The sequence below is a fragment of the Anas platyrhynchos genome, chromosome W, assembly GCF_047663525.1.
Source record: "Anas platyrhynchos isolate ZD024472 breed Pekin duck chromosome W, IASCAAS_PekinDuck_T2T, whole genome shotgun sequence".
Classification (NCBI taxonomy): domain Eukaryota; kingdom Metazoa; phylum Chordata; class Aves; order Anseriformes; family Anatidae; genus Anas; species Anas platyrhynchos.
This window is the reverse complement of record NC_092620.1, coordinates 12,278,665-12,290,953: the sequence shown is the minus strand read 5'-3', so window position 1 is coordinate 12,290,953 and position 12,289 is coordinate 12,278,665. Positions and strand designations below refer to the sequence as shown.

The 12,289-nt window shown below is 46.7% G+C and overlaps 1 long non-coding RNA gene across 1 annotated transcript in view; it reads right to left on the bottom strand.

The window, feature by feature from the left end:
• Positions 1-12,289, bottom strand: part of LOC119714297 (uncharacterized) — a 124,278-nt gene that overhangs the window by 17,204 nt on the left and 94,785 nt on the right. Inside the window, exon 2 of the long non-coding RNA XR_005261375.2 lies at positions 5,243-5,359. This is a non-coding gene — a long non-coding RNA (uncharacterized lncRNA). The remainder of the gene's footprint in view (positions 1-5,242; positions 5,360-12,289) is intronic.

The following is a 12,289-nucleotide window of genomic DNA, read 5'->3' as shown; positions in this document are numbered from 1 at the left end:
AGAGGAAGCAGTCTAGGAGGTTTCTGGAGAAAGTGGAAGATAGCTTCCTGACGCAGCTGATTAGTGAACCTACCAGGGGTGGTGCCCTGCTAGACCTTCTCTTCACAAACAGAGAAGGACTGGTGGAGGATGTGATTGTCGGGAACAGTCTTGGGCAGAGTGACCACGAAATGGTGGAGTTCACTATTCTTGGCGGGGCCAGGAAGGGAACCAGTAAAACCACTGTATTGGACTTTCGGAGGGCTGACTTTGGGCTGCTCAGGACACTAGTTGGTGGAGTCCCATGGGAGGCGGTTCTGAAGGGCAGAGGAGTCCAGGAAGGCTGGGCGCTCTTTAAGAGGCAAATCCTAATGGCGCAGGAGCGGTCTATTCCCATGCGCCTAAAGATGAGCCAGCGGGGAAGAAGACCAGCCTGGCTCAACAGAGAATTGTGGCTTGAGCTTAGAAGAAAAAAGAGGGTTTATAATCTTTGGAAAATTGGGCAGGCCACTAAGGAGGACTATAAGGATGTAGCGAGGCTGTGCAGGGACAAGATTAGGAAGGCCAAAGCTCATCTGGAGCTCAATCTGGCTACTGCCGTTAAAGATAACAAAAAACGCTTTTATAAATACATCAACACCAAAAGGAGGACTAGGGAGAATCTCCATCCTTTACTGGATGCAGGGGGAAACTTAGTTACAAGAGATGAGGAAAAGGCGGAGGTGCTTAATGCCTTCTTTGCCTCAGTCTTTAGCGGCAAAACCGGTTGCTCTCTGGATACCCAGTACCCAGAACTGGTGGAAGGGGACGGGGAGCAGGATGTGGCCCTCACCATCCACGAAGAACTGGTTGGTGACCTGCTACGGCACTTGGATGTCCACAAATCGATGGGGCCGGATGGGATCCACCCAAGGGTACTGAGAGAACTGGCAGAGGAGCTGGCCAAGCCCCTATCCATCATTTATCAGCAGTCCTGGCTATCGGGGGAGGTCCCAGCTGACTGGCGACTAGCAAATGTGACGCCCATCTACAAGAAGGGCCGGAGGGCAGACCCGGGGAACTACAGGCCGGTCAGTTTGACCTCAGTACCAGGGAAGCTCATGGAGCAGATCCTCTTGGGAGTCATCATGCGGCACTTGAAGGGCAAGCAGGCGATCAGGCCCAGCCAGCATGGGTTTATGGAAGGCAGGTCCTGCTTGACGAACCTGATCTCCTTCTACGACAAAGTGACGCGCTGGGTGGATGAGGGAAAGGCTGTGGATGTGGTCTACCTTGACTTCAGCAAGGCTTTTGACACCGTCTCCCACAGCATTCTCCTCAAGAAACTGGCTGCTCTTGGCTTGGACTGGCGCACGCTTCGTTGGGTTAGAAACTGGCTGGATAGCCGGGCCCAAAGAGTTGTGGTAAATGGAGTCAAGTCCAGTTGGAGGCCAGTCACTAGTGGCGTCCCCCAGGGCTCGGTGCTGGGGCCGGTCCTCTTTAACATCTTCATCAATGATCTGGATGACGGCATTGAGTGCACCCTCAGTAAGTTTGCAGATGACACCAAGCTAGGTGCGTGTGTCGATCTGCTTGAGGGTAGGAAGGCTCTGCAGGAGGATCTGGATAGGCTGCACCGATGGGCTGAGGTCAACTGTATGAAGTTCAACAAGGCCAAGTGCCGGGTCCTGCACCTGGGGCGCAATAACCCCAAGCAGAACTACAGGCTGGGAGAGGAATGGTTGGAGAGCTGCCAGGCAGAGAAGGACCTGGGAGTGATGGTGGACAGTCGGCTGAATATGAGCCAGCAGTGTGCTCAGGTGGCCAAGAAGGCCAGCGGCATCCTGGCTTGTATCAGAAACACTGTGACCAGAAGGGCTAGGGAGGTGATCGTCCCCCTGTACTCGGCTCTGGTGAGGCCGCACCTCGAGTACTGTGTTCAGTTTTGGGCCCCTCGCTACAAGAAGGACATCGAGGTGCTTGAGCGGGTCCAAAGAAGGGCGACGAAGCTGGTGAGGGGCCTGGAGAGCAAGTCCTATGAGGAGCGGCTAAAGGAGCTGGGCTTGTTCAGCCTAGAGAAGAGGAGGCTCAGGGGTGACCTTATTGCTCTGTATAAGTACATTAAAGGAGGCTGTAGCGAGGTGGGGGTTGGCCTGTTCTCCCATGTGCCTGGTGACAGGACGAGGGGGAATGGGCTAAAATTACGCCAGGGGACTTTTAGGTTAGATGTTAGGAAGAATTTCTTTACTGAAAGGGTTGTTAGGCACTGGAACGGGCTGCCCAGGGAGGTGGTGGAGTCACCATCCCTGGAAGTCTTCAAAAGACGTTTAGATGTAGAGCTTAGGGATATGGTTTAGTGGGGACTGTTAGTGTTAGGTTAGAGGTTGGACTCGATGATCTTGAGGTCTCTTCCAACCTAGAAATTCTGTGATTCTGTGATTCTGTGAACGATACAATGGCCTGTTAAAGACTACCTTGAAAGCAATGGGCGCTGGGACGTTCAAAAACTGGGATACGCATTTGGCAAAGGCCACCTGGTTAGTCAATACTAGGGGATCTGCCAACCGAGCTGGACCTGCCCAATCAAACCTGTTACGTACTGTAGATGGGGATAAAGTTCCTGTAGTGCATGTAAAAAATATGCTGGGTCAAACAGTCTGGGCTTCTCCTGCCTCAGGAAAAGGCAAACCTATTCGTGGAATTGTTTTCGCTCAGGGACCTGGATACACTTGGTGGGTGATGCAAAAGAACGGAGAGGTCCGGTGTGTACCTCAAGGAGATTTAATACTGGGTGAGAATAGCCCATGAACTGAATTGTACCATGTTAATTAGTATATTATACTGTATGTTATCACTACCATGATTACTATAGGTGACTAATTAGAATGTATGGAAAAGAGTGTAACCTGAGCATGACATAAATGGTATGGAATAAGGGGTGGATAGATGTCCTGGTTTCAGTTAGAATTAATTTTCTTCCTAGTAGCTGGTGGAATGCTGTGTTTTGGCTTAGGATGAGAAGAGTGCTGATAACACCCCGATGCTTTAATTGTTGCAGAGCAGTGCTTATACTAAGCCAAGGACATCTCAGCCTTTTGCTCTGTCCTGCCAACGGGCAGGCTGGGGGTGCAGTAAGAGCTGGGAGGGGACAGACCCAGGACAGGTGACCCAAACTAGCCAAAGGGGTATTCCATACCATCTGACGTCATGCTAAACAATATATAGGGGTGGCTAGCCGGGGGGAGGGGGGCCGGACTGCTCGGGGTTAGGCTGGGCATCAGTCAGCGAGTGATGAGCAATTGCATTGTGCATCACTTGTTTGTACATATTATTATTACTTTCGTATTATCACCATTGTATCATTATTATTATTATTGTTATTATTATTTTTGTTATTATTATTTTCCTGTCTTATTAAACTGTCTTTATCTCCACTCACGGGCTTCACTTTCCATTTCTCTCCCCGTCCCAGAGAGGGAGGGGGGAGGGTGAGCGAACGGCTGCGTGGTGTTTAGCTGCCGGCCGGGTTAAACCACGACAGTTGTCCAGAGAAGTAGCAGATGCCTCATCCCTGTAGGTGTTCAAGATCAGGTTAGATGAGGCCCTGGGCAACCTGAACTAGTGGGTGGTGTCCCTGCCTATGGCAGGGGGGTTTGGAACTAGATGTTCTTTAAGGTCCCTTCTAACCAAAGCTGTTCTATGATTCTATGATTCACCTTATCATCACAAATGCTCTAGCAGCAAGCATCTGTTACAAAGACTGGAAGCTACAAATAACTGAGGGGAAGGAATTTGCAAGTAGCCTTGCGCTGTTTCACACGTCCCTGAACTAGATATAATGAGGAAGTAAGTGGTAGAAACAAAAACTTGATCAAGGTCAAGATAAATAACTTGGGTGCAGTGTTAAATATGAGCTTTGTGCAGTGTCCAATTGCTGGCTGGCTTGAGACACGTGTCTGAGGGTCTCTAACCAATTGTATGACCGATTCAGGCATGTGGGCAGCATATGGGGCAAGTATATGTAGTGGAGAAAAATAGCAATAAACGTCTCCTGTTCAAGAACCATCAGGAGTCCATGTCTTTCATCCCTTCAAGTAACCACAAGAATTAGTCTGTAGGGGGACAACTTGCTTCACCATGGTCCTCTCCACAGGCTGCAGGGGAACTTCTGCTCCAGCGCCTGGAGCACCTCCTCCCCCTCCTTCTTCACTGACCTTGGTGTCTGCAAGGCTGTTCCTCACTCCTCACTCTCCCAGCTGCTGATGTGCAGCAATTTTTTCCCTTTCTTAGATCTGCTCTCACAGAGGCACAAACAACTTCACTTATTGTCTTGGCTCTGGCCAGCAGCAAGGCCCTTATCTAACATGGGGCAGCTTCTGGATTCTTCTCACAGAGACCACCCCTGCAGCCCCCCGCTACCAAAACCTTACCACATAAACCCAATACAACTAACTATTCACATTAAGTTGATTGGTGACATATTCAAAGGCATAGTCAGGATGTTTCCCTTAAGAATGTCAACATAATGATCTTCCTGGTTAGCAGTATCTCAGTTAATCATCCTTTAGACATCTCCAAGGCCTGGGTCATCTTGACCTTTCCTCAAAGTACATATGTTTTATCTTTTTTACACATAACAGAGTTAACTATCTACTGGTATCAATTGGAAGAGATAAAGCATAGATCAAGAAAACTGAGCCAAAATACTAATCAATCTTAGAAGGCAAGGAGATGAGCCAGTAATCAGATGCAGTAAAAGCAGCCAAATAATGGAACAAATCACAGAATCACAGAATTTCTAGGTTGGAAGAGACCTCAAGATCATCGAGTCCAACCTCTAAATGATGATTTTAGTCCAACCTCTAAATGATGATTTTAGTCCAACTCCTAAATGATGATTTTAGGCTCATCTAAATAGATGAGCCTAAAAACAGAACAATAACCTAGGAGAATGGAATCAAAGACTAACAAGTTTAATATCAACAGTCAGTGAGAAAGGATGGATAAAGCCATTACAAAGCCACTAATGCAAGCCTTTTCTTTTTCATGCTAGAGAACTCAAGAAAGGTTTACAGTTTTTAGCTCCCAGTTCTCTACAATTTTAGCAATAAAGGATAAACAAATTAATTCCTTTAGAACATATTTATCACAGTGCTTCAATCTCACAACTTTTATCTGTCATATATACTTTGAGTATTTAATGACTGTACAGTGAAGCTTACAACTCTCTACAACCACCACCAAATCTAATGAGTGTGAAAGGAAATCAGAAAAAAAAATATACCTTGTGTTGTTCTATTGCATCTACCCACTGTTGTCTGTGGCCTGGGTCCTGAGCTCGGAGGTACCAAACACTACCATTTACGCTGATATAAAATCTTCATTCATCAAAGTCATGTGGCTGTGAAAGAAAAGAGTGGAAGAAGAGCTAGAATTAGCAAAATTATCAACTTTTTTTTTTTTCCAGAATATTTTGACACTCTAAAATACTGTCATTATAGAAAAAACTCTTCTATATTGCCTTGAATTCAACCTAGATTGTAAATTTCATGTTCTGTAGTGGTCTCAAATAATGAAGTAACATACAGTTTCATAATGAAAAATGCCAGACTTTTCAAATACAAAACCAAACTGTTTAATACATTCTTATTAAACAAAATTATCATGAAAAAGTTCCACGCAAACATTGACAAAAACTTCACACTTCCAAGTTAATCCTTTAGCAACTAGTGCACACAGCTAGGAAAGTACACCAATACAATAATAATAATTATTATTTTTAATTTCAAAGCAAGAAAGTGATTAAGGTTAACTGCTATTAGTATTGATTTTACATGGAAGGAATGCATACATCATAGCAAAAAGTACCAAGATAGAACCATAAAATCAAACCATAGCAAAGCAACAAGGAAGACACAGAACTAAAGGAAGCTGTGGCACCCTCTGCCTCCAACTACTTTTACCATCTACAAGAATGTCAGATAATTGGGAGGTACATTCAATCCTTCCCCATATAACCACTTGAATGCATCTAACTTTCAGTTCGCATACTTCAGATATAATACTAAAAACCTTTTACTGGCATTATGATGAAGATGGTAAGGAAAGTATAAGGGAAAAACAAAACAAAACAAAAAATCTAATCTCCTCTGTGCCATGACACCATCAGTTCAAAGTTAGTCCCTTAGAACCTCCAACACAAAGCACAACTGTTTACCTTTGTATTGAAAACAATTCTTAAAGAAACATAACAAAAGTATACCTGAATATATTTTTTAATTTTCTGCTACATACAATAAATATTAAATGTAGAAGTTACTGCAGGACATTAACAAGCTTTAAGGTTAAGAAAAATTATGCAATCTGAAGGGCCACAAAAACTAATTTATAATATTTTAATAATATCTTTGGAAATATAAGAACTGGTTTGTGTACCGGTACTGGTATGTGTAACTTTCCCTGCAGGAGCCCATACAGTGCTGTGCTCTGCACTTGTAGTTGGAACAGCATTGGTAATATACCCATGTTTTGTTTATTGCTGAGAAATAAATAAAACGCAATAGACTGGCACAGCAACAGGACTCCCTTCAAACCGTGCCAAGAGCCAGCAGGCTGGGGGTGGGCAAGAGGTAGGGAGGGGACATCACCAGGGCAGCTGACCTAAACAAACCAAAGGGATATTCCATACCATATGACATCACGCTCAGCAACAGAAGGTGGTTGTCCTGGTTTCAACTAGGATAAAGTTAATTTTCCTCCTAGTAGCAGGTATGATTCTGTGTTTTGGATTTAGGATAAGAATACTGTTGATATCACACTGATGTTTTAATTGTTGCAGGGCAGTGCTGACACTAAGCCAAGGACTTTCCAGCTTCTCACACTGTCCTGCAAGCAGGCAGGCTGGGGGTGCAGCAGGAGCTGGGAGGGGACAGACCCAGGACAGCTGACCCAAACTGGCCAAAGGGGTATTCCATACCATATGACATCATGCTGAACAATTAATATGGGGGGGCTGGCTAGGGCAGGGGGGTTGGCTGTTTGGGGATAGGCTGGGCATTGGTCAGCGGGTGGTGAGCAATTTCATCGTGCATCACTTGTTTAGTACACATTATTATTAGTAGTATTATTATAATTATTTAATTATTTTCCTTTCTTTTCTGTCCTAATAAACTGTCTCTATCTCAACCCACAAGCTTTCATTTTATTTTATTTTTCAATTCTTTCATCCATCCCACGGGGGGGGGGGGGGTGTAGTGGGTTTATGTGGCAAGGCTTTGGTAGCAGGGGGCTGCAGGTGGCTTCTGTGAAAAGAATCCAGAAGCTACCCCATATTAGATAAGGGGCCAGCCACTGGCAAGAGCCCAACCAATAAGTGATGTTGTTTGTGCCTCTGTGAGAGCAGATTTAAGAGAAAAAAAATAAAAATAAAACTGCAAAACAGCAGCTGGGAGAACGAGGAGTGAGAAGCAGCCTTGCAGACACCAAGGTCAGTAAAGAAGGAAGGGGAGGAGGTGCTCCAGGCACCGAAGCAGAAGTTCCCCTGAAGTCTGTGGAGAGGACCATGGTGAAGCAGGTTGTCCCCCTGCAGCCCATGGTGTACCAGAGTGGAGCAGGTTTCCACGCTGCAGCCCGTGGAGGAGACCACGGTGGAGAAGGTAGATCTGCCCTGAAGGAGGCTGTGTCTTGCGAAGAACACCCACAGGAACAGATTCTGGGCTGGACCTGTAGCCCATTGAGAGGGGACCATGCAGCAGGAGCAGGTGACCTGGCAGGAGCTGCTGCCAGTGGGGGACCCTGATTGGAGCAGCTTTCTCCTTATGGATGGACCCTGTGGTATGGACCCATATCTGGAGCAGTTCTTGAAGAGCTGCTGCCTCTGGCAAGCCCACGCAGGATCAGTTTGTGAAGGACTGCATCCCATGGGAGGGACCCCACATTGGAGTAGGGGAAGAGGGTGACCTTGAAGGAGTGGCAGAGATGAAGTTTTATGGACTGACCACAGCCCCCGTTCCCCTACACTGCTCAGGGCAGGATGTAGAGGATGGGTGGATGGGGAGGAGGAAGTTTTGAGTTTGATTTTAGTTCCTCACTGTTCTAGTCTGTCAGTTATCTTCTCTGCCAGTTATCTATCTCTGTCAGTTATCTGCCAGGATCTTGCCTCTGTTTCTCACTTCTCTAGATTGTTAGTAACAAGCAATAAATCTTACTGTCTCCCTACTCTGAGTCTGTTCTGCCCGTGACGATAATTGCTGAGTGATTTCCCTGCCCTTATCTCAACCCTTGAACCCTTTTCATTGTATTTTTCTCCCCCTTTTACTTTGAGGGAGGGAGGGAGACAGCAGCTGTGGTGGAGCTTAGCTGCCCTCCTGAGTAAAACCACCACAGTGAGAGGGTGAGTGAATGGCTGAGTGGTGCTTAGCTGCCGCCCAGGTAAAACCACTACAGTGGGAAACTGGGAAACGGGATGGAGAAGGAGGGACTCTTGTTATGAAGATGTCTGTCCTCCCAAACAACTACTATGCATATTGAGGCCCTGCTTCAGGGATATGGCTTAACATCAGTCATTGATGGGAAGTAGAGAATAGTTTTTCTCTTTCTGTGCTTCCGCGTGGCCTTTGCTTGTGTTGTTGGGGTTTTTTTTGTTTTTTTTTTTTGGTTGTGTTGTTTTGTTTTTCTCTTTCTTTTCCCTTTAATTAAATTATCTTTATCTCAACCCATAATCTCAACCCATAAGCCTTTTTTTTTTTTTTTTTTTTTCTTTCAGGCATACTTTCCTCTCCCCCCTCTTCTGAGGAGGAGAGGAAGTGAGAGAGTGGTTGTGGTGGAGTTCAGCTGCCCAGCGAGGTAAAACCACCACAGTGTGTGATATGTTCATCTTGCAGACAGCTAAAGCACTGTGAATCACACATTCAACACTCTGCAAAAGAAAACCTAAAAACAAGTCTAATCCTTTGGGTCAGGCAAGATTCCACAATGCTGAGCACTCAAGGTGCGGCCTCACCACAGCAGAGTACAGGGGAACGATCACCGCCCTGGTCCTGCTGGCTACAGTATTCCTGATACAAGCCAGGATGCCATTGGCCTTCTTGGCCACCTGGGCACGCTGCTGGCTCATGTTCAAGCGAGCATCAATCGGCACCCCCCAGATCCTTTTCCTCTGCACAGCTTTCGAGCCACTTTGCCCCAAGCCTGTAGCATTGCATGGGGTTGTTGTGACCAAAGTGCAGGACCCAGCACTTAGCCATGTTGAACCTCATCCCATTGGCCTCTGCCCATTGATCCAACCTGTCCAGGTCCCTCTGCAGGACCTTCCTACCCTCTGGCAGATTGACCTTTCCCCCAAACCTGGTATTGTCTGCAAACTTACTGAGGGTGCACTCAATAATGAAATCATGATGATTACTGTGGGTAGTATTAAAATGTCTAAACTGCAAAAGGACATAGATGGTACTCTGTTGTTCCAATTTACACCCAACAATCTCCCCCCTCTGAAGGAAGACAGATGATGGATGATAGATGATGGAAAGTGTCCCAGCAATCACATCCGCCATCTCCCTCAGCACCTTCGGGTGGATCCCCTCTGGCCCCAAGGACTTGTGACAGTCCAGGTGGAGCAGCAGGTCTCTAACTGCTTCCACCTGAACTGGAGGGGGGGTGGTTCTTCTGCTTTTCCTTATCCTCAATAGTCATGTTCCCCCCTGAGTCCAGCAAAGGATGGAGCTTCTCCTTGGCCCTCCTCTTGCTGTTAATATATTTATAAAAACATTTTTTGTAATCCTTAACCATAGTGGCCAGGTTGAGCTCGTACTGGGCTTTAGCCTTCCTGATTTTTTTCTCTGCATGTGCTGGCAACTTCCTTGTACTCTCCCCGGGTTGCCTGTCCCTTCTTCCACCGGACACTCTCTTTTTCTCCCAGACACTCAGCAAAAGTTCCCTTTTCAGTCACATGGGTCTTCTTCCCTGCCGGCTCATCTTACAGTACATGGGGACAACCTGCTCCTGTGCCTTTAAAACTTCCTTCTTGAGGAGCATCCAGCCTTCCTGGACCCTGCTGCCCATCAGCCCTGGCTCCCAAGGGACCCTCCCTACCAGTGTCCTGAACAATTAAGAGGTCCATGACCTTCTTGTGTTGGGGATCCCAGAGTTGATACAGTACTCCAGGTAGGGTTTCATGAGAGCAGAGGGGGAAAATCACCTCCCTCGATCTGATGGTCATGCTTCTTTTGATGCAGCCCGATATGGTTGGCTTTCTGGGCTGCAAGCACACATTGCTGGCTCATGTTGAGCTTCTCATCAACTAACATCCCCAAGTCCTTCTCCTCAGAGCTGGTCTCAATCCATTCTCCACCCAGCTTCTATTTGTGCTTGGGATTGCCCTGGCCCAGGTGCAGGACCTTGCACTTGGCCTTGCTGCATGGGCCCTCCAGGGCTTTGCCCCTTGAGACTCTACCAAGCTGTTGTGGTTTAACCTGGCCAGCAGCTAAGCACCACACAGCTGCTGGTTCACCCTCCCCCCTCCCTCTCTGGGACTGGGGAGAGAATCAGAAAGAAATGAAAGCCTGTGGGTTGAGATAAAGACAGTTTATTAGGACAGAAAAGAAAGGAAAATAATAATAGTAATAACAACAACAACAACAACTTACTGAGGGTGCACTTGATCCCCTCATCCAGATCATCGATAAAGTTATTAAAGAGGACTGGCCCCAGTACCGAGCCCTGGGGAATGCCACTAGTGACCGGTCTCCAACTGGATTTGACTCCATTCACCACAAATCTTTGGGTCCAGCTATCCAGCCAGTTTTTAATCCAACGAAGCGTATGCCAGTCCAAGCCATGAGCAGTTTCTTGAGGAGAATGCTGTGGGAAACGGTGTCAAAAGCCTTGCTGAAGTCAAGGTAGACCACATCCACAGCCTTTCCCTCATCCACCCAGCACGTCACTTTGTCATGGAAGGAGATCGGGTTCGTCAAGCAGGACCTGCCTTTCATAAACCCATGCTGACTGGGCCTGATCGCCTGGTTGCCCTTCAAGTGCCGCGTGATGACACTCAAGATAATCTGCTCCATGAGCTTCCCTGGCACTGAGGTCAAATTGACAGGCCTATAGTTTCCTGGGTCTGCCCTCCGGCCCTTCTTGTAGATGGGCGTCACTTTTGCTAGCCATCAGTCGACTGGGACCTCCCCCGATAGCCAGGACTGTTGATAAATGATGGTAAGCGGCTTGGCCAGCTCCTCCGCCAGTTTTCTCAGTATCCTCAGGTGGATCCCATCCGGCCCCATCGACTTGCATACATCCAAGTGCCGTAGCAGGTCGCCAACCATTTCCTCAGGGATAGTGAGGGCCACATTCTGCTCTCCATCCCCTTCCACCAGTTCAGGGTAGCTTCCTGGATAGCTTCCAGGAAGTTATCTTCTCATCCTAATCCAAAACATAGCACCCTACAAGCTACTAGGAGGAAAATTAACTCTATCCTAGACAAAACTGGGACACAAGCAGATCCCTGAGGAGGCCAAAGTCTGCTCTCCTGAAGTCCAGGGTAGTGAGCTTGCTATTCTCCCTCCTCGGTGCTCTCAGGATCATAAACTGCACCATTTCATGGTTACTGCAGCCAGCACTGCCCTTGAGCTTCACATTCCCCACCAGCCCCTCCTTGTTGGTGAGAATGAGGGCCAGCACAGGACCTCTCCTCATTGGCTCCTCTGTCACTTGGAGAAAGAAGTCGTCATTAGTGCATTCCAGGATTGCCTGTGCCCTGGTGTGCTGTCCCTCCAACAGATATTGTTGCCTGTAACAAGTTCAGATTCATTATCTGTTGTGCAATACACCAATTTGCACACTAGGTTGAGATATTGGTTATTTCAGAATTGCACAATCTGGGTAGCATGTGGTTTCCTGGTAAGCTGGCACACCTAAAGATTTTCCTCACCACACTTTATACAATCTCTTATCACTACATTTACATGGTAGTACAGTCCTCTAACTTCTAATTGGTTACATAGTTAGCATACTGCTGACATGACAGAATCATTCTGTGCATCCTCAGAGGAGAAGGGGTCTCTCAGCCTAGGGACGTGTTTTTTACTATTATAATGAGGATAGTTCACAGACAGTTCACATTAGAATACTCTTGTCTTTGTTTTCCAGCCAATTATTCTTAACAAGTTTATTAGTTGCACACTAAATGGCATATGTGTCAGATGTTTCCCTATTCTTTAAATGTTTATTTATTTATTTATTTTTAAAGACAGAACACTCTAGTGTTGAGGGATTTCTTGAAACAGCAAAAACCCCATGGCTTGCTGTAGCTGAGCAAACCAAGCTACCAGGGCAA